This window comes from Somniosus microcephalus, chromosome 11 (assembly GCF_052327205.1).
Source record: "Somniosus microcephalus isolate GS21.2 chromosome 11, FLI_Smic_1.0, whole genome shotgun sequence".
NCBI classification, from domain to species: Eukaryota; Metazoa; Chordata; class Chondrichthyes; order Squaliformes; family Somniosidae; genus Somniosus; species Somniosus microcephalus.
The window spans coordinates 149,329,211-149,349,551 of NC_140997.1; positions in this window are offsets into that span (position 1 = coordinate 149,329,211).

Here is a 20,341-nt window from a genome sequence, read left to right on the forward strand (position 1 = left end):
AATGGATGGGTCTGGGATGTTGTGTAATGGGTGTGTCTGGGGGTTGTGTAATGGGTGGGACTGGGAGTTGTGTAATGGGTTTGTCTAGGAGTTGGGAAATGCGTGGGTCTGGGAGTTGTGAAATGGGTGGATCTGGGAGTTGTGTAATGGGTGGGTCTGGGAGTTTTTCAATGGCTGGTTCTGGGAGTTGTGTAATGGGTGTGTCTGGGTGTTCTGCAATGGGTGAGTCTGGGGTGTTGTGTAGTGGGTGGGTCTGGGAGTTTTGTAATGGATGGGTCTGGGAGTTGTGTAATGTGTGGGTGTGGGATGTAGTTTAAAGTTTGGGTCTGGGAGTTGTGTAATGGGTGGGTCTGGGAGTTGTGTCATGGGTGGTTCTGGGAGCTTTGTAATGGGTGGATCCGGGAGTTGTCTAATGGGTGGGTCCGGGTGTTGTGTAATGGTTCGATCTGGGAGATGTGCAATGGGTGGGTCTGTGATGTTGTGTAATGAGTGCATCTGGGAGTTGTGTAATGGGTTGTTCTGGGAGTTGTGTACTGGGTGGACCCGGGAGTTGTGCAATGGGTGGGTCTGGGAGTTGTGCAATGTGTGGGCCTGGGAGTTGGGTAATCGGTGCGTCTGGGGCTTGGGTAATGTGTGGGTCTGCGAGTTGGGTAAAGGGTTGGTCTGGGAGTTGTGTAATGGGTGGTTCTGGGAGTTGGGTAATGGGTGGGTCTGGGAGTTGGGTAATGGGTTGGTCTGGGAGTTGTGCATTGGGTGGGTCTGGGAGTTGTGCAAAGGGTGGCCCTGGGAGTTGGGTAATGGATGGGTCTCGGAGTTGTGTAATGTGTGGGTCTGTGAGTTGGGTAATGGGTTGGTCTGGGAGTTGTGTAATGGGTTGGTCTGGGAGTTGTGTAATCGGTGGGTCTGGGAGTTGTGCAATGGGTTTGGGAGTTGTGTACTGGGTGAATCTGGGAGTTGGGTAATGGCAAAGTCTGGTATGTTGTGTAACGGGTGGGTCTGGGAGTTGTGTAATGGGTGGCTCTGGGATGTTGTGTAATGGGTGGGTCTGGGAATTGTGTAATGGGTGGGTCTGGGAGTTGTGTCGTGGACAGTCTAGGAGTTGTGTAATGGGTGGTTCTGGGAGTTATGTAATGGGTGGGTCTGGGAGTTGTGTAATGGGCAGGTCTCAGAGTTTTGTACTGGGCGGGTCTGGGAGTTGTGTAATGGGTGGGTCTGGGTGTTGTGTAATGGGTAGGTCTGGGAGTTGTGCAAAGCTTGGGCCTGTGAGTTGGATAATGGGTGGGTCTGGGGGTTGTGTAATGGGTTGTTCTGGGAGTTGGGTAAAGAGTGGGTCTGGGAGGTGTGTAATGGGTGGGTCTGGGAGTTGGGTAATGGGTGGGTCTGGGAGTTGGGTAATGGTTGGGTCTGAGAGTAGTGTGATGGGTGGGTCTGGGAGTTGTGCAAAGGGTGGCCCTGGGAGTTGGGTAATGGGTGTGTCTCGGAGTTGTGTAATGTGTGGGTCTGTGAGTAGGGTAATGGGTTGGTCTGGGAGTTGTGTAATGGGTTGGTCTGGGAGTTGTGTAATGGGTGGGTCTGGGAGTTGTGTAATGGGTTTGGGAGTTGTGTAATGGGTGGATCTGGGAGTTGGGTAATGGCAAAGTCAGGGATGTTGTGTAACGGGTGGGTCTGGGAGTTGTGTAATGGGTGGCTCTGGGATGTTGTGTAATGGGTGGGTCTGGGAATTGTGTAATGGGTGGGTCTGGGAGTTGTGTAATGGATGGGTCCGGATGTTATGTAATGGGTGGTTCTGGGAGTTGTGTAATGGACAGTCTGGGAGTTGTGTAATGGGTGGTTCTGGGAGTTATGTAATGGGTGGGTCTGGGTGTTGTGTAATGGGCAGGTCTCAGAGTTTTGTACTGGGCGGGTCTGGGAGTTGTGTAATGGGTGGGTCTGGGTGTTGTGTAATGGGTAGGTCTGGGAGTTGTGCAAAGCTTGGGCCTGTGAGTTGGATAATGGGTGGGTCTGGGGGTTGTGTAATGGGTTGTTCTGGGAGTTGGGTAAAGAGTGGGTCTGGGAGGTGTGTAATGGGTGGGTCTGGGAGTTGGGTAATGGGTGGGTCTGGGAGTTGGGTAATGGTTGGGTCTGAGAGTAGTGTGATGGGTGGGTCTGGGAGTTGTGCAAAGGGTGGCCCTGGGAGTTGGGTAATGGGTGTGTCTCGGAGTTGTGTAATGGTTGGGTCTGGGAGTTGGGTAATGGGTGTGTCTGGGAGTTGTTCAATGGGTGGGTCTGGGAGTTGGATAATGGGGGGGTCTAGGAGTTCTGTAATGAGTGGGTCTGGGAGTTGTGTAAAGGGTGGGTGTGGGAGTTGTATAATGGGTGGGTCTGGGAGTTGTGTAATGGGTGGGTCTGGGATGTTGTGTAATGGGTGTGTCTGGGAGTTGTTTAATGCGTTGTTCTGGGAGTTGTGTAATGGGTGGGTCTGGGAGTTGTGTAATGGGTGGGTCTGGGAGTTGTGTAATGGGTGGGTCAGAGATGTTGTATAATGTGTGAGTCTGGGAGTTGTGTAATGGGTGGGTCTAGCTGTTCTGCAATGGGTGGGTCTGGGATGTTGTGTAATGCGTGTGTCTGGGAGTTGTGTAATGGAGGAGTCTGGGAGTTGTGTAATGGGTGGGTGTGGGTTGTTATTTAATGTGTGGGTCTGGGAGTTGTGTAATGGGCGGGTCTGGGAGTTGTGTATTTGTTAGTTCTGGGAATTCTGTAATGGTTGTGTCTGGGAGATGTGTGATGGGTGGGTCTGTGAGTTGTGTAATGGGTGTGTCTTGAATTTGTCTAATGGGTGGGTCTGGGTGTTCTGCAATGGGTGGGTCTGGGATGATGTGTAATGGGTGGGTCTGGGAGTTGTGTAATGGGTGGGGCTGGGAGTTGTGTAAAGGGTGGGTCGAGGAGTTGTGTAATGGGTGGGTCTGGGAGTTGTTTAATGGGTGGGTCTGGGAGTTGTATAATGGGTGGGTCTGGGTGTTGTGTAATGGGTGGGTCTGGGAGTTGTGTACTGGGCGGGTCTAGGAGTTGTGTAATGGGTGGGTCTGGGAGTTGTGTAATATGTTTGTGTTGGAGTTGTATAATGGGTGAGTCTGGGAGTTGTGTAATGGGTTTGTCTGGGAGTTGTGTAAAGGGTGGGTCTGGGATGTTGTGTAATGGGTGGGTCTGGGAGTTGTGTAATGGGTGGGTCTGGGAGTTCTGCAATGGGTGGATGTGGGATGTTGTGTAATGGGTGTGTCTGGGAGTTGTGTAATGGGTAGTTCTGGGAGTTGTGCAATGGGTGGTTCTGGGAGTTGTGTAATGGGTGGGTCTGGGAGTTGTGCAAAGGATGGGTCTGGGAGTTGGGTAATGGGTGGGTCTCGGAGCTGTGTAATGGGGGGTCTGGGAGTTGTGTAATTGGCAGGCCTGGGAGTTGTGTAATGGTTGGGTCTGGGAGTTGTGTAATGGGCGGGTCTGGGATGTTGTGCAATGGGTGGTTCTGTGAGTTGTGTAATGGGTGTGTCTGGAATTTCTGCAATGGGTGGGTCTGGGATGTTGTGTAATGGGTTTGTCTGGGAGTTGTGTAAAGGGTGGGTCTGGGATGTTGTGTAATGGGTGGGTCTGGGAGTTGTGTAATGGGTGGGTCTGGGAGTTCTGCAATGGGTGGATGTGGGATGTTGTGTAATGGGTGGGTCTGGGAGTTGTGTAATGGGTAGGTCTGGGAGTTGTGCAATGGGTGGTTCTGGGAGTTGTGTAATGGGTGGGTCTGGGAGTTTTGCAAAGGATGGGTCTGGGAGTTGTGTAATGGGTGGGTCTAGGAGTTGTGTAATGGGGGGGTCTGGGAGTTGTGTAATTGGCAGGCCTGGGAGTTGTGTAATGGTTGGGTCTGGGAGTTGTGTAATGGGCGGGTCTGGGATGTTGTGCAATGGGTGGTTCTGGGAGTTGTGTAATGGTTGGGTCTGGGATTTGTGTAATGGGTGGGTCTGGGAGTTGTGTAATGCGTGGGTCTGGGAGTTGTGCAATGGGTGGGTTTGGGAGTTGTGTAATGAATGGGTCTGGGATGCAGTGTAATGGTTGGGACTGGGGGTTGTGTAATGGGTGGGACTGGGAGTTGTGTAATGGGTGGGTATAGGAGTTTTGTAATGGGTGCGTCTGGGAGTTGTTCAATGGCTGGGTCTGGGAGTTTTGTAATGGGTATGTCTGGGATTTGTGTAATGGGTGGGTCTGGGTGTTCTGCAATGGGTGATACTCGGGTGTTGTGTAATGGGTGGGTCTGGGAGTTTTGTAATGCATGGGTCTGGGTGTTATGTAATGGGTGGGTGTGGGATGTTTTTTAAAGTTTGGGTCTGGGAGTTGTGTAATGGGTGGATCTGGGGGTTTTGTAATGGGTGGATCCGGGAGTTTTCTAATGGGTGGGTCCGGGTGTTGTGTAATGGGTGGGTCTGGGAGTTGTGCAATGCGTGGGCCTGGGAGTTGGGTAATCGGTGGGTCTGGGGGGTGGGTAATGGGTGGGTCTGGGAGTTGGGTAAATGGTGGGTCTCGGAGTTGTGCAATGGGTGGGTCTGGTAGTTGGGTAATGGTTGGGTCTGGGGGGTGGGTAATGGGTGGGTCTGGGAGTTGTGTATTGGGTGGGTCTGTGAGTTGTGCAAAGGGTGGCCTTGGGAGTTGGGTAATGGATGGGTCTCGGAGTTGTGTAATGGGTGGGTCTGTGAGTTGGGTAATGGGTGGGTCTGGGAGTTGTTCAATGGGTGGGTCTGGGAGTTGCATAATGGGTGGGTGTGGTAGTTCTCTAATGGGTGGGTCTGTGAGTTGTGTAATGGGTTGGACTGGGAGTTGTATAATGGGTGGGTCTGTGAGCTGTGTAATGGGTGTGTCAGGAATTTCTGCAATGGGTGGGTCTGGGATGTTGTGTAATGGGTGTGTCTGGGAGTTGTGTAATGGGTGGGTCTGGGATGGAGTGTAATGGGTGGGTCTGGGAGTTGTGAAATGGGTGGTTCCAGGAGTTGTGTAATGGGCAGATCCAGGAGTTGTCTAATGGGTGCGTCTGGGTGTTGTGTAATGGTTGGGTCTGGGAGATGTGCAATTGGTGGGCCTGGGAGTTGTGTAATGGGTGGGTCTGGGAGATGGGTAATGGATGGGTCTAGGAGTTGTGTAATGGGTGGGTCTGGGAGTTGTTTAATGGGTGGGTCTGGGAGTTGTGTAATGGGTGGGTCTGGGAGTTGTGCAAAGGATGGGTCTGGGAGTTGGGTAATGAGTGGGTCTAGGAGTTGTGTAATGGGTGGGTCTGGGAGTTGTGTAATGGGTGGGTCTGGGAGTTGTATAATTGTTAGGTCTGGGAGTTGCGTAATGGGCGGGTCTGGGATGTTGTGCAATGGGTGGGTCGGGGAGTTGTGTAATGGTTGGGTCTGGGAGTTGTGTAATGGTGGGTCTGGGAGTTGTGTAAAGGGTGGGTCTAGGAGTTGTGTAATGGGTGGGTCTGGGAGTTGTTTAATGGGTGGGTCTGGGAGTTGTATAATGGGTGGGTCTGGGTGTTGTGTAATGGGTGGGTCTGGGAGTTGTGTACTGGGCGGGTCTAGGAGTTGTGTAATGGGTGGGTCTGGGAGTTGTGTAATATGTTTGTGTTGGAGTTGTATAATGGGTGAGTCTGGGAGTTGTGTAATGGGTTTGTCTGGGAGTTGTGTAAAGGGTGGGTCTGGGATGATGTGTAATGGGTGGGTCTGGGAGTTGTGTAATGGGTGGGTCTGGGAGTTCTGCAATGGGTGGATGTGGGATGTTGTGTAATGGGTGGGTCTGGGAGTTGTGTAATGGGTAGGTCTGGGAGTTGTGCAATGGGTGGTTCTGGGAGTTGTGTAATGGGTGGGTCTGGGAGTTGTGCAAAGGATGGGTCTGGGAGTTGGGTAATGGGTGGGTCTAGGAGTTGTATAATGGGGGGTCTGGGAGTTGTGTAATTGGCAGGCCTGGGAGTTGTGTAATGGTTGGGTCTGGGAGTTGTGTAATGGGCGGATCTGGGATGTTGTGCAATGTGTGGTTCTGTGAGTTGTGTAATGGGTGTGTCTGGAATTTCTGCAATGGGTGGGTCTGGGATGTTGTGTAATGGGTTTGTCTGGGAGTTGTGTAAAGGGTGGGTCTGGGATGTTGTGTAATGGGTGGGTCTGGGAGTTGTGTAATGGGTGGGTCTGGGAGTTCTGCAATGGGTGGATGTGGGATGTTGTGTAATGGGTGGGTCTGGGAGTTGTGTAATGGGTAGGTCTGGGAGTTGTGCAATGGGTGGTTCTGGGAGTTGTGTAATGGGTGGGTCTGGGAGTTTTGCAAAGGATGTGTCTGGGAGTTGGGTAATGGGTGGGTCTAGGAGTTGTGTAATGGGGGCTCTGGGAGTTGTGTAATTGGCAGGCCTGGGAGTTGTGTAATGGTTGGGTCTGGGAGTTGTGTAATGGGCGGGTCTGGGATGTTGTGCAATGGGTGGTTCTGGGAGTTGTGTAATGGTTGGGTCTGGGATTTGTGTAATGGGTGGGTCTGGGAGTTGTGTAATGTGTGGGCCTGGGAGTTGTGCAATGGGTGGGTTTGGGAGTTGTGTAATGAATGGGTCTGGGATGTAGTGTAATGGTTGGGACTGGGGGTTGTGTAATGGGTGGGTCTGGGAGTTGTGTAATGGGTGGGTATAGGAGTTTTGTAATGGGTGCGTCTGGGAGTTGTTCAATGGCTGGGTCTGGGAGTTTTGTAATGGTTATGTCTGGGATTTGTGTAATGGGTGGGTCTGGGTGTTCTGCAATGGGTGATACTCGGGTGTTGTGTAATGGGTGGGTCTGGGAGTTTTGTAATGCATGGGTCTGGGTGTTATGTAATGGGTGGGTGTGGGATGTTTTTTAAAGTTTGGGTCTGGGAGTTGTGTCATGGGTGGGTCTGGGAGTTGTGTCATGGGTGGATCTGGGGGTTTTGTAATGGGTGGATCCGGGAGTTTTCTAATGGGTGGGTCCGGGTGTTGTGTAATGGGTGGGTCTGGGAGTTGTGCAATGGGTGTGTCTGGGAGTTGTGCAATGGGTGGGTCTGTGATGTTTTGTAATGGGTGCATCTGGGAGTTGTGTAATGGGTTGGTCTGGGAGTTGTATACTGGGTGGATCCGGGCATTGTTCAATGGGTGGGTCTGGGAGTTGTGCAATGCGTGGGCCTGGGAGTTGGGTAATCGGTGGGTCTGGGGGGTGGGTAATGGGTGGGTCTGGGAGTTGGGTAAATGGTGGGTCTTGGAGTTGTGCAATGGGTGGGTCTGGTAGTTTGGTAATGGTTGGGTCTGGGGGGTGGGTAATGGGTGGGTCTGGGAGTTGTGTATTGGGTGGGTCTGTGAGTTGTACAAAGGGTGGCCCTGGGAGTTGGGTAATGGATGGGTCTCGGAGTTGTGTAATGGGTGGGTCTGTGAGTTGGGTAATGGGTGGGTCTGGGAGTTGTTCAATGGGTGGGTCTGGGAGTTGGGTAATGGGTGGGTCTAGGAGTTCTGTAATGGTTGGGTCTGGGAGTTGCATAATGGGTGTGTGTGGTAGTTCTCTAATGGGTGGGTCTGTGAGTTGTGTAATGGGTTGGACTGGGAGTTGTATAATGGGTGGGTCTGTGAGTTGTGTAATGGGTGTGTCTGGAATTTCTGCAATGGGTAGGTCTGGGATGTTGTGTAATGGGTGTGTCTGGGAGTTGTGTAATGGGTGGGTCTGGGATGGAGTGTAATGGGTGGGTCTGGGAGTTGTGAAATGGGTGGTTCCAGGAGTTGTGTAATGGGTGGATCCAGGAGTTGTCTAATGGGTGCGTCTGGGTGTTGTGTAATGGTTGGGTCTGGGAGATGTGCAATTGGTGGGCCTGGGCGTTGTGTAATGGGTGGGTCTGGGAGATGGGTAATGGATGGGTCTAGGAGTTGTGTAATGGGTGGGTCTGGGAGTTGTTTAATGGGTGGGTCTGGGAGTTGTGTAATGGGTGGGTCTGGGAGTTGTGCAAAGGATGGGTCTGGGAGTTGGGTAATGAGTGGGTCTAGGAGTTGTGTAATGGGTGGGTCTGGGAGTTGTGTAATGGGCGGGTCTGGGAGTTGTGTAATTGTTAGGTCTGGGAGTTGTGTAATGAGCGGGTCTGGGATGTTGTGCAATGGGTGGGTCGGGGAGTTGTGTAATGGTTGGGTCTGGGATTTGTGTAATGGGTGGGTCTCGGATTTGTGTAATGCGTGGGTCTGGGTGTTGTGCAATGGGTGCATTTGGGACTTGTGTAATGGATGGTTCTGGGATGTTGTGTAATGGGTGGGACTGGGGGTTGTGTAATGGGTGGGTCTCGGGGTTTTTCAATGGCTGTGTCTGGGAGTTGTGTAATGGGTTTGTCTGGGAGTTTTATAATGGATGGGTCTGCGCTTTGTGTAATGGGTGGGTCTGGGTGTTCTGCAATGTGTGAGTCTGGGCTGTTGTGTAATGGGTGAGTCTGGGAATTTTGTAATGGATGGGTCTGGGAGTTGTGTAATGGGCGGGTGTGGGATGTTGTTTAAAGTTTGGGTCTGGGAGTTGTTGTAAAGTGTGGGTCTGGGAGTTGTGTCATGGGTGGATCTGGGAGTTTTGTAATGGGCGGATCCGGGAGTTACCTAATGGGTGGGTCCGGCTGTTTTGTATTGGTTGGGTCTGGGAGTTGTGCAATGGGTGGGTCTGGGAGTTGTGCAATGGGTGGGTCTGTGATGTTGTGTAATGAGTGCATCTGGGAGTTGTGTAATGGTTTGGTCTGGGAGTTGTGTACTGGGTGGATCCGGGAGTTGTGCAATGGGTGGGTCTGGGAGTTGTGCAATGGGTGGGCCTGGGAGTTGGGTAATCGGTGGGTCTGGAGGTTGGGTAATCGGTGGGTCTGGGGGTTGGGTAATGGGGGGTCTGGGTGTTGGGTAAAGGGTGGGTCTGGGAGATGTGTAATGGGTGGGTCTGGGAGTTGGGTAATGGGTGGGTCTTGGAGTTGGGTAATGGTTGGGTCTGGGAGTTGTGAATTGGGTGGGTCAGGGAGTTGTGCAAAGTGTAGCCCTGGGAGTTGGGTAATGGATGGGTCTCGGAGTTGTGCAATGTGTGGGTCTGGGAGTTTGGTAATGGGTGTGTCTGGGAGTTGTTCAATGGGTGGGTCTGGGAGTTGTGTCATGGGTGTACCTGGGAGTTTTTTTAATGGGTGGTTCTGGAAGTTTTTTAATGGATGGGTCTGGGAGTTGTGCAATGGGTGTGTCTGGGAGTTGTGCAATGGGTGGGTCTGTGATGTTTTGTAATGGGTGCATCTGGGAGTTGTGTAATGGGTTGGTCTGGGAGTTGTATACTGGGTGGATCCGGGCATTGTTCAACGGGTGGGTCTGGGAGTTGTGCAATGCGTGGGCCTGGGAGTTGGGTAATCGGTGGGTCTGGGGGGTGGGTAATGGGTGGGTCTGGGAGTTGGGTAAATGGTGGGTCTCGGAGTTGTGCAATGGGTGGGTCTGGTAGTTTGGTAATGGTTGGGTCTGGGGGGTGGGTAATGGGTGGGTCTGGGAGTTGTGTATTGGGTGGGTCTGTGAGTTGTACAAAGGGTGGCCCTGGGAGTTGGGTAATGGGTGGGTCTGGGAGTTGTTCAATGGGTGGGTCTGGGAGTTGGGTAATGGGTGGGTCTAGGAGTTCTGTAATGGTTGGGTCTGGGAGTTGCATAATGGGTGGGTGTGGTAGTTCTCTAATGGGTGGGTCTGTGAGTTGTGTAATGGGTTGGACTGGGAGTTGTATAATGGGTGGGTCTGTGAGTTGTGTAATGGGTGTGTCTGGAATTTCTGCAATGGGTGGGTCTGGGATGTTGTGTAATGGGTGTGTCTGGGAGTTGTGTAATGGGTGGGTCTGGGATGGAGTGTAATGGGTGGGTCTGGGAGTTGTGAAATGGGTGGTTCCAGGAGTTGTGTAATGGGTGGATCCAGGAGTTGTCTAATGGGTGCGTCTGGGTGTTGTGTAATGGTTGGGTCTGGGTGTTGTGCAATGGGTGCATTTGGGACTTGTGTAATGGATGGTTCTGGGATGTTGTGTAATGGGTGGGACTGGGAGATGTGTAATGGGTGGGTCTGGGAGTTGGGTAATGGGTGGGTCTTGGAGTTGGGTAATGGTTGGGTCTGGGAGTTGTGAATTGGGTGGGTCAGGGAGTTGTGCAAAGTGTAGCCCTGGGAGTTGGGTAATGGATGGGTCTCGGAGTTGTGCAATGTGTGGGTCTGGGAGTTTGGTAATGGGTGTGTCTGGGAGTTGTTCAATGGGTGGGTCTGGGAGTTGTGTCATGGGTGTACCCGGAAGTTTTTTTAATGGGTGGGTCTGGAAGTTTTTTAATGGATGGGTCTGGGAGTTGTGTAATGGATGGGTCTGGGATTTGTATAATGGGTGGGTCTGTGAGATGTGTAATGGGTGGGTCTGGAAGTTCTGCAATGGGTGGGTCTGGGATGTTGTGTAATGGGTGGGTCTGGGAGTTGTGAAATGGGTGGATCCAGGAGTTGTGTAATGGGTGGATCTGGGAGTTGTCTAATGGGTGGGTCTGGGTGTTGTCTCATGGTTGGGTCTGGGAGATGTGCAATTGGTGGGTCTGGGAGATTTGTAATGGGTGGGCCTGGGAGATGGGTAATGGGTGGGTCTGGGAGATGGGTAATGGATGGGTCTAGGAGTTGTGTAATGGGTGGGTTTGGGAGTTGATTAATGGGTAGGTCTGTGAGTTGTGTAATGGGTGGGTCTGGGAGTTGTGCAAAGGATGGGTCTGGGAGTTGGGTAATGAGTGGGTCTAGGAGTTGTGAAATGGGTGGGTCTGGGAGTTGTGTAATGGGTGGGTCTGGGAGTTGTGTAATTGTGTGGTCTGGGAGTTGTTTAATGGGCGGGTCTGGGATGTTGTACAATGGGTGGTTCGGGGAGTTGTGTAATGGTTTGGTCTGGGATTTGTGTAATGGGTGGGTCCGAGATTTCTGTAATGCGTGGGTCTGGGAGTTGTGCAATGGGTGCGTTTGGGAGTTGTGTAATGGATGGGATTGGGATGTTGTGTAATGGGTGGGACTGGGGGTTGTGTAATGGGTGGGTCTGGGATTTGTGTAATGGGTGGGTCTATGAGTTGTGAAATGGTTGGGTCTGGGAATTGTGAAATGGGTGGGTCTGGGAGTTGTGTACTGGGTGGGTCTGGGAGTTTTTCAAAGGCTGGGTCTGGGAGTTGTGTAATGGGTGTGTCTGGGATTTGTGTAATGGTTGGGTCTGGGTGTTCTGCAATGGGTGAGTCTGGGGTGTTGTGTAATGGGTGGGTCTGGGAGTTTTGTAATGGATGGTTCTGGGAGTTGTGTAATGGGTGGGTGTGGGATGTTGTTTAAAGTTTGGGTCTGGGAGTTGTTGTAAAGGGTGGGTCTGGGAGTTGTGTCATGGGTGGATCTGGGAGTTTTGTAATGGGCGGATCCGGGAGTTGTCTAATGGGCGGGTCCGGCTGTTGTGCAGTGGGTGGGTCTGGGAGTTGTGCAATGCGTGGGTCTGGGAGTTGTGCAATAGGTGGGTCTGTGATGGTTTGTTAAGGGCGCATCTGGGATTTGTGTAAAGGTTTGGTCTGGGAGTTGTGTACTGGGTGGATCCGGGAGTTGTGCAATGGGTGGGTCTGGGAGTTGTGCAATGGGTGGGCCTGGGAGTTGGGTAATCGGTGGGTCTGGGGGTTGGGTAATCGGTTGGTCTTGGAGTTGGGTAATGGTTGGTTCTGGGAGTTGTGTATTGGGTGGGTCAGGGAGTTGTGCAAAGTGAAGCCCTGGGAGTTGGGTAATGGATGGGTCTCGGAGTTGTGCAATGGGTGGGTCTGGGAGTTTGGTAATGGGTGTGTCTGGGAGTTGTTCAATGGGTGGGTCTGGAAGTTTTATAATGGATGGGTCTGGGAGTTGTGTATTGGGTGGGTCAGGGAGTTGTGCAAAGTGAAGCCCTGGGAGTTGGGTAAATGATGGGTCTCGGAGTTGTGCAATGGGTGGGTCTGGGAGTTTGGTAATGGGTGTGTCTGGGAGTTCTGCAATGGGTGTGTCTGGGCTGTTGTGTAATGGGTGGGTCTGGAAGTTTTGTAATGGATGGGTCTGGGAGTTGTGTAATGGGTGGGTGTGGGATGTTGTTTAAAGTTTGGGTCTGGGAGTTGTGTAATGGGTGGGTCTGGGATTTGTGTCATGGGTGGATCTGGGAGTTTTGTAATGGGCAGATCCGGGAGTTGTCTAATGGGTGGGTCCGGGTGTTTTGCAATGGGTGGGTCTGGGAATTGTGCAATGTGTGGGTCTGGGAGTTGTGCAATGGGTTGGTCTGTGATGTTGTGTAATGGGTGCATCTGGGAGTTGTGTAATGGGTGGGTCTGGGAGTTGTGTACTGGATGGATCCGGTAGTTGTGCAATGAGTGGATCTGGGAGTCGTGCAATGCATGTGCCTGGGAGTTGGGTAATCATTGGGTCTGGGGGTTGGGTAATGGGTGGGTCTTGGAGTTGTTCAATGGGTGGGTCTTGGAGTTGGGTAATGGGTGGGTCTAGTAGTTCTGTAATGGTTGGGTCTGGGAGTTGTGTAATGGGTGGGTGTGGTAGTTCTGTAATGAGTGGGTCTGTGAGTTGTGTAATGGGTTGGTCTGGGAGTTGTATAATGGGTGGGTCTGTGAGTTGTGTAATGGGTGGGTCTGGAAGTTCTGCAATGGGTGGATCTGGGATGTTGTGTAATGGATGGGTCTGGGAGTTGTGTAATGGGTGGGTCTGGGAGTTGTGTAATGGGTGGGTCGGAGATGTTGTATAATGTGTGTGTCTGGGAGTTGTGTAATGGGTGGGTCTAGCTGTTCTGCAATGGGTGGGTCTGGGATGTTGTGTAATGCGTGTGTCTGGGAGTTGTGTAATGGATGAGTCTGGGAGTTGTGTAATGGGTGGGTGTGGGTTGTTGTTTAATGTGTGGTTCTGGGAGTTGTGTAATGGGCGGGTCTGGGAGTTGCGTAATTTTTAGTTCTGGGTATTCTGTAATGGTTGTGTCTGGGAGATGTGTGATGGGTGGGTCTGTGAGTTGTGTAATGGGTGTGTCTTGAAGTTGCCTAATGGGTGGGTCTGGGTGTTCTGCAATGGGTGGGCCTGGGATGATGTGTAATGGGTGGGTCTGGGAGTTGTGTAATTGGTGGGTCTGGGAGTTGTGTAAAGGGTGGGTCTAGGAGTGTGTAATGGGTGGGTCTGGGAGTTGTTTAATGGGTGGGTCTGGGAGTTGTATAATGGGTGGGTCTGGGATGATGTGTAATGGGTGGGTCTGGGAGTTGTGTAATGGATGGATCTGGGAGTTGTGTAATGGGTGGGTCTGCGATTTGTGTCATGGGTGGATCTGGGAGTTTTGTAATGGGCGGATCCGGGAGTTGTCTAATTAGTGGTTCCGGGTGTTGTGTAATGGGTGGGTCTGGGAATTGTGCATTGTGTGGGTCTGGGAGTTGTGGAATGGGTTGGTCTGTGATGTTGTGTAATGGGTGCATCTGGGAGTTGTGTAATGGGTGGGTCTGGGATTTGTGTACTGGGTGGATCCGGGAGTTGTGCAATGAGTGGGTCTGGGAGTCGTGCAATGCGTGGGCCTGGGAATTGGGTAATTGGTGGGTTTAGGTGTTCTGTAATGGTTGGGTCTGGGAGAAGTGTAATGGGTGGGTGTGGTAGTTCTGTAATGGGTGGGTCTGTGAGTTGTGTAATGGGTTGGTCTGGGAGTTGTATAATGGGTGGATCTGTGAGTTGTGTAATGGGTGGGTCTGGAAGTTCTGCAATTGGTGGGTCTGGGATGTTGTGTAATGGGTTGGTCTGGGAGTTGTGTAATGGGTGGGTCTGGAATGAAGTGTAATGGGTGGGTCTGGGAGTTGTGAAATGGGTGGATCCTGGAGTTGTGTAATGGGTGGATCCGGGAGTTGTCTAATGGGTGGGTCTGGGTGTTGTCTAATGGTTGGATCTGGGAGATGTGCAATTGGTGGGTCTGGGAGTTTTGTAATGGGAGGGTCTGGGAGATGGGTAATGGGTGGGTCTAGGAGTTGTGTAATGGGTGGGTTTAGGAGTTGATTAATGGGTGGGTCTGCGAGTTGTGTAATGGGTGGGTCTGGGAGTTGTGCAAAGTATGGGTCTGGGAGTTGGGTAATGAGTGGGTCTAGGAGTTGTGTAATGGGTGGGTCTGTGAGTAGTGTAATGGGCAGGTCTGGGAGTTGTGTAATTGTGTGGTCTGGGAGTTGTGTATTGGGTGGGTCTGGGATGTTGTGCAATGGGTGGGTCGGGGATTTGTGTAATGGTTGGGTCTGGGATTTGTGTAATGGGTGGGTCCGAGAGTTGTGTAATGCGTGGGTCTGGGAGTTGTGCAATGAGTGCGTTTGGGAGTTGTGTAATGGATGGGATTGGGATGTTGTGTAATGGGTGGGATTGGGGGTTGTGTAATGTGTGGTTCTGGGAGTTGTGTAATGGGTGGGTCTATGAGTTGTGAAATGGGTGGGTCTGGGAATTGTGAAATGGGTGGGTCTGGGATTTGTGTACTGGGTGGGTCTGGGAGTTTTTCAAAGGCTGGGTCTGGGAGTTGTGTAATGGGTGTGTCTGGGATTTGTGTAATGGTTGGGTCTGGGTGTTCTGCAATGGGTGAGTCCGTGGTGTTGTGTAATGGGTGGGTCTGGGAGTTTTGTAATGGATGGTTCTGGGAGTTGTGTAATGGGTGGGTGTGGGATGTTGTTTAAAGTTTGGTTCTGGGAGTTGTTGTAAAGGGTGGGTCTGGGAGTTGTGTCATGGGTGGATCTGGGAGTTTTGTAATGGGCGGATCCGGGAGTTGTCTAATGGGCGGGTCCGGCTGTTGTGTAGTGGGTGGGTCTGGGAGTTGTGCAATGGGTGGGTCTGGGAGTTGTGCAATAGGTGGGTCTGTGATGTTTTGTTAAGGGTGCATCTGGGATTTGTGTAAAGGTTTGGTCTGGGAGTTGTGTACTGGGTGGATCCGAGAGTTGTGCAATGGGTGGGTCTGGGAGTTGTGCAATGAGTGGGCCTGGGAGTTGGGTAATCGGTGGGTCTGGCGGTTGGGTAATCGGTGGGTCTTGGGGTTGGGTAATGGGGGGTCTGGGTGTTGGGTAAAGGATGGGTCTGGGAGATGTGTAATGGGTGTGTCTGGGGTGTTGTGTAATGGGTGGGTCTGGAAGTTTTGTAATGGATGGGTCTGGGAGTTGTGTATTGGGTGGGTCAGGGAGTTGTGCAAAGTGAAGCCCTGGGAGTTGGGTAATGGATGGGTCTCGGAGTTGTGCAATGGGTGGGTCTGGGAGTTTGGTAATGGGTGTGTCTGGGAGTTGTTCAATGGGTGGGTCTGGGAGTTGTGTAATGGGTGTATCTGGGAGTTGTGTATATTGTGTGTCTGGGTGTTCTGCAATGGGTGTGTCTAGGGTGTTGTGTAATGGGTGGGTCTGGAAGTTTTGTAATGGATGGGTCTGGGAGTTGTGTAATGGGTTGGTGTGGGATGTTGTTTAAAGTTTGGGTCTGGGAGTTGTGTAATGGGTGGGTCTGGGATTTGTGTCATGGGTGGATCTGGGAGTTTTGTAATGGGCGGATCCGGGAGTTGTCTAATGGGTGGGTCCGGGTGTTTTGTAATGGGTGGGTCTGGGAATTGTGCAATGTGTGGGTCTGGGAGTTGTGCAATGGGTTGGTCTGTGAGGTTTTGTAATGGGTGCATCTGTGAGTTGTGTAATGGGTGGGTCTGGGAGTTGTGTACTGGGTGGATCCGATAGTTGTGCAATGAGTGGATCTGGGAGTCGTGCAATGCGTGTGCCTGGGAGTTGGGTAATCGTTGGGTCTGGGGGTTGGTTAATGGGTGGGCCTTGGAGTTGTTGAATGGCTGGGTCTTGGAGTTGGGTAATGGGTGGGTCTAGTAGTTCTGTAATGGTTGGGTCTGGGAGTTGTGTAATGGGTGGGTGTGGTAGTTCTGTAATGAGTGGGTCTGTGAGTTGTGTAATGGGGTGGTCTGAGAGTTGTATAATGGGTGGGTCTGGAAGTTCTGCATTGGGTGGATCTGGGATGTTGTGTAATGGGTGGGTCAGGGAGTTGTGTAATGGGTGGGTCTGGGAGTTGTGTAATGGGTGGGTCAGAGATGTTGTATAATGTGTGGGTCTGGGAGTTGTGTAATGGGTGGGTCTAGCTGTTCTGCAATGGGTGGGTCTGGGATGTTGTGTAATGCGTGTGTCTGGGAGTTGTGTAATGGATGAGTCTGGGAGTTGTGTAATGGGTGGGTATGGGTTGTTGTTTAATGTGTGGGTCTGGGAGTTGTGTAATGGGCGGGTCTGGGAGTTGTGTAATTTTTAGTTCTGGGAATTCTGTAATGGTTGTGTCTGGGAGATGTGTGATGGGTGGGTCTGTGAGTTGTGTAATGGGTGTGTCTTGAAGTTGTCTAATGGGTGGGTCTGGGTGTTCTGCAATGGGTGGGTCTGGGATGATGAGTAATGGGTGGGTCTGGGAGTTGTGTAATGGATGTGTCTGGGAGTTGTGTAATGGGTGGGTCTGGGAGTTGTGTAAAGGGTGGGTCGAGGAGTGTGTAATGGGTGGGTCTGGGAGTTGTTTAATGGGTGGGTCTGGGAGTTGTATAATGGGTGGGTCTGGGATGATGTGTAATGGGTGGGTCTGGGAGTTGTGTAATGGATGTGTCTGGGAGTTGTGTAATGGGTGGGTCTGGGAGTTGTGTAAAGGGTGGGTCGAGGAGTGTGTAATGGGTGGGTCTGGGAGTTGTTTAATGGGTGGGTCTGGGAGTTGTATAATGGGTGGGTCTGGGATGATGTGTAATGGGTGGGTCTGGGAGTTGTGTAATGGATGGGTCTGGGAGTTGTGTAATGGGTGTGTCTGGGATTTGTATAATGGTTGGGTCTGGGTGTTCTGCAATGGGTGAGTCTGGGGTGTTGTGTAATGCGTGGGTCTGGGAATTTTGTAATGGATGGTTCTGTGAGTTGTGTAATGGGTGGGTGTGGGATGTTGTTTAAAGTTTGTGTCTGGGAGTTGTTGTAAAGGGTGGGTCTGTGAGTTGTGTCATGGGTGGATCTGGGAGTTTTGTAATGGGCGGATCCGGGAGTTGTCTAATGGGTGGGTCCGGCTGTTGTGTAGTGGGTGGGTCTGGGAGTTGTGCAATGGGTGGGTCTGGAAGTTGTGCAATGGGTGGGTCTGTGATGTTTTGTTAAGGGTGCATCTGGGATTTGTGTAATGGTTTGGCCTGGGAGTTGTGTACTGGGTGGATCCGGGAGTTGTGCAATGGGTGGGTCTGGGAGTTGTGCAATGGGTGGGCCTGGGAGTTGGGTAATCGGTGGGTCTGGGGGTTGGGTAATCGGTGGGTCTTTGGGTTGGGTAATGGGGGGGTCTGGGTGTTGGGTAAAGGGTGGGTCTGGGAGATGTGTAATGGGTGTGTCTGGGAGTTGGGTAATGGGTGGGTTTTGGAGTTGGGTAATGGTTGGGTCTGGGAGTTGTGTATTGGGTGGGTCAGGGAGTTTTGCAAAGTGAAGCCCTGGGAGTTGGGTAATGGATGGGTCTCGGAGTTGTGCAATGGGTGGGTCTGGGAGTTTGGTAATGGGTGTGTCTGGGAGTTGTTCAATGGGTGGGTCTGGGAGTTGTGTAATGGGTGTATCTGGGAGTTGTGTATATGGTGTGTCTGGGTGTTCTGCAATGGGTGTGTCTGGGGTGTTGTGTGATGGGTGGGTCTGGAAGTTTTGTAATGGATGGGTCTAGGAGTTGTGTAATGGGTGGGTGTGGGATGTTGTTTACAGTTTGGGTCTGGGAGTTGTGTAATGGGTGGTTCTGGGATTTGTGTCATGTGTGGATCTGGGAGTTTTGTAATGGGCGGATCCGGGAGTTGTCTAATGGGTGGGTCCGGGTGTTTTGTAATGGGTGGGTCTGGGAATTGTGCAATGTGTGGGTCTGGGAGTTGTGCAATGGGTTGGTCTGTGATGTTGTGTAATGGGTGCATCTGGGAGTTGTGTAATGGTTGGGTCTGGGAGTTGTGTACTGGGTGGATCCGGTAGTTGTGCAATGAGTGGATCTGGGAGTCGTGCAATGTGTGTGCCTGGGAGTTGGGTAATCGTTGGGTCTGGGGGTTGGGTAATGGGTGGGTCTGGGAGTTGTTCAATGGGTGGGTCTTGGAGTTGGTTAATGGGTGGGTCTAGGAGTTCTGTAATGGTTGGGTCTGGGAGTTGTGTAATGGGTGGGTGTGGTAGTTCTGTAATGAGTGGGTCTGTGAGTTGTGTAATGGGTTAGTCTGGGAGTTGTATAATGGGTGGGTCTGTGAGTTGTGTAATGGGTGGGTCTGGAAGTTCTGCAATGGGTGGATCTGGGATGTTGTGTAATGGGTGGGTCTGGGAGTTGTGTAATGGGTGGGTCTGGGATGGAGTGTAATGGGTGGGTCTGGGAGTTGTGAAATGGGTGGATCCAGGAGTTGTGTAATGGGTGGAACCGGGAGTTGTCTAATGGGTGGGTCTGGGTGTTGTGTAATGGTTGGGTCTGGGAGATGTGCAATTGGTGGGTCTGGGAGTTGTGTAATGGGTGGGTCTGGGAGATGGGTAATTGGTGGGTCTAGGAGTTGTGTAATGGGTGGATTTGGGAGTTGTTTAATGGGTGGGTCTGGGAGTTGTGTAATGGGTGGGTCTGGGAGTTGTGCAAAGGATGGGTCTGGGAGTTGGGTAATGGGTGGGTCTGTGAGTTGTGTAATGGGCGGGTCTGGGAGTTGTGTAATTGTTAGGTCTGGGAGTTGTGTAATGGGTGGGTCTGGGATGTTGTGCAATGGGTGGGTCGGGGAGTTGTGTAATGGTTGGGTCTGGGATTTGTGTAATGGGTGGGTCTGGGAGTTGTGTAATGCATGGGTCTGGGAGTTGTGCAATGGGTGGGTTTGGGAGTTGTGTAATGAATGGGTCTGGGATGTTGTGTAATGGGTGGGACTGGGGGATGTGTAATGGGTGGGTCTGGGAGTTGTGTAATGGGTGGGTCTAGGAGTTGTGAAGTGGGTGGGTCTGGGAATTGTGAAATGCGTGGCTATGGGAGTTGTGTAATGGGTTGTTCTGGGAGTTCTTCAATGGCTCGGTCTGGGAGTTGTGTAATGGGTGTGTCTGGGATTTGTGTAATGGGTGGGTCTGGGTGTTCTGCAATGGGTGAGTCTGGGGTGTTGTGTAATTGTTAGGTCTGGGAGTTGGATAATGGGTGGGTCTGGGATGTTGTGCAGTGGGTGGGTCGGGGAGTTGTGTAATAGTTGGGTCTGGGATTTGTGTAATGGTGGGTCTGCGAGTTGTGTAATGCGTGGGTCTGGGAGTTGTGCAATGGGTGCGTTTGGCAGTTGTGTAATGAATGGGTCTGGGATGTTGTGTAATGGATGGGACTGGGGGTTGTGTAATGGGTGGGTCTGGGAGTTGTGTAATGGGTGGGTCTGGGAGTTGTGTAATGCGTGGGTCTGGGAGTTGTGCAATGGGTGCATTTGGAAGATGTGTAATGAATGGGTCTGCGATGTTGTGTAATGGGTGGGACTGGGGGTTGTGTAATGGGTGGGTCTGGGAGTTGTGTAATGGGTGGTTCTAGGAGTTGTGTAATGGGCGGGTCTGGGAGTTGTGTAATTGGTAGGTCTGGGAGTTGTGTAATGGGCGGGTCTGGGAGTTGTGTAATGCGTGGGTCTGGGAGTTGTGCAATGGGTGCGTTTGGGAGTTGTGTAATGAATGGGTCTGGGATGTTGTGTAATGGGTGGGACTGGGGGTTGTGTAATGGGTGGGTCTGGGAGTTGTGTAATGGGTGGGTCTAGGAGTTGTGAAATGGGTGGGTCTGGGAATTGTGAAATGGGTGGGTCTGGGAGTTGTGTAATGGGTGGGACTGGGAGTTTTTTAATGGCTGGGTCTGGGAGTTGTGTAATGGGTGTGCCTGGGATTTGTGTAATGGGTGGGTCTAGGTGTTCTGCAATGGGTGAGTCTGGGGTGTTGTGTAATGGGTGGGTCTGGCAGTTTTGTAATGGATGGTTCTGGGAGTTGTATAATGGGTGGGTGTGGGATGTTGTTTATAGTTCGGGTCCAGAAGTTGTTGTAAATGGTGGGTCTGGGAGTTGTGTCATGGGTGGATCTGGGAGTTTTGTAATGGGCGGATCCGGGAGTTGTCTAATGGGTGGGTCCGTCTGTTGTGTAATGGGTGGGTCTGGGATTTGTGCAATGGGTGGGTCTGGGAGTTGTGCATCGGGTGGGTCTGTGATGTTGTGTAATGGGTGCATCTGGGAATTGTGTAATGGTTTGGTCTGGGAGTTGTGTACTGGGTGGATCCGGGAGTTGGGCAATAGGTGGGTCTGGGAGTTGTGCAATGCGTGGGCCTGGGAGTTGGGTAATCGGTGGGTCTGGGGTTGGGTAATCGGTGAGTCGGGGGGTTGGG